This window comes from Corvus brachyrhynchos, unplaced genomic scaffold, assembly GCF_000691975.1.
Source record: "Corvus brachyrhynchos isolate BGI_N302 unplaced genomic scaffold, ASM69197v1 scaffold209, whole genome shotgun sequence".
NCBI classification, from domain to species: domain Eukaryota; kingdom Metazoa; phylum Chordata; class Aves; order Passeriformes; family Corvidae; genus Corvus; species Corvus brachyrhynchos.
Genome location: NW_008246056.1, coordinates 1293309 through 1294444, shown reverse-complemented (window position 1 = coordinate 1294444; position 1136 = coordinate 1293309). Strand labels below are relative to the sequence as shown.

Genomic DNA, 1136 nt, shown 5'->3' with positions numbered 1-1136 from the left:
CCTATCTGTCAGGCATTTTAAAAAATCAAAATTATTTCCTTATCCTTTTGTTGTTTACCAGTTAAAAACTAATGATGCAATGTGCATTTGTGTATTTTTGGTGCTTCTGGAAACAAAACTGAGGTTATTCTGACCTAGAATTTTGGAGGAGGGGCAAATCAAGGGATAAATAATAGTCCTCTTTGGCCACATACAGAAATTGTGAAAAGAATTCAAGACGATTGCCAACATCTTCAAACAATATAAACAAAAAACCAATTCACCTCCTTCCATCATGATCAAGTAAATCACATTATGGATACTTCAGTGCCACAGAAAACAAATCTGAGATAATTTTGTTGCGTGAGAGAGAAAGTGGCATTTGATAGGAGGCTTTCTAAAGACTTTAGGAAACCAAATACCTGTCCCACTTTTGATGTGGGTGACCATGCTGAGGTGTGCTGACACATTTGGTACGAGCAAACCCTGGTTGTGGCTGAGAGGAAAATCTGGAGAGCTGCCTTTGAGACTGGGACACTTCCACAAGCACAAGTCACCTGAAAATATCAGCAGGGCTGCCTGGATGAAAAGTTCATTTGTTGCCACTTGCTTTCCTTGCAAGCTGGTGGCTATGGGGAAACTGGTTGCAAGTGTCAGGTTGGCCTGTGACAAGCAATTGCCTCCTGGATAATTTTGGCAGAACAGCCTGACCTTCAAGAAGCCATGACTAAGGGTGGCCTTTTATCTTCTTGTCACCCATTGCAGGACACCGTCCATGGCTGAGTCATATCATGGGGTGGTAAAACGAAGTCCAGAGATTTGCTCCTGGAAATTGCTCCCATGTCACAACCCCGCCCCCCCCCAGCACTTAGGAAATCTCCAAGAGAGCTTGCTTAGAGGTGGTGCTCATGTCAGTACTAATATGGAGTAATTTAAAAGATGATTTTATGGTAAAAGTATGTCCAGGGCTGAGATTAGGTTTGAACACAGCTCTAGGAATTGACCAAACTCCAGGGTGAGGGAGTGAAAAAGCTTGTTCTCTCCCTGCCAGGAATTTGTCCAGAACTGCAGGAAGTGAAAAGAGGGAGCCGAACACATGATGGGTTTTACAGTGAGACTTGTGGGGATGGTGTAAGGCAGAGAGTCTGAGAGCAACA

The 1136-nt window shown here is 43.5% G+C and overlaps 1 long non-coding RNA gene across 1 annotated transcript in view; it reads left to right on the top strand.

Moving 5' to 3' along the window:
* The window catches only part of LOC108449516, a 22679-nt gene that overhangs the window by 20725 nt on the left and 818 nt on the right, over positions 1–1136 (top strand). The window lies entirely within an intron of this gene.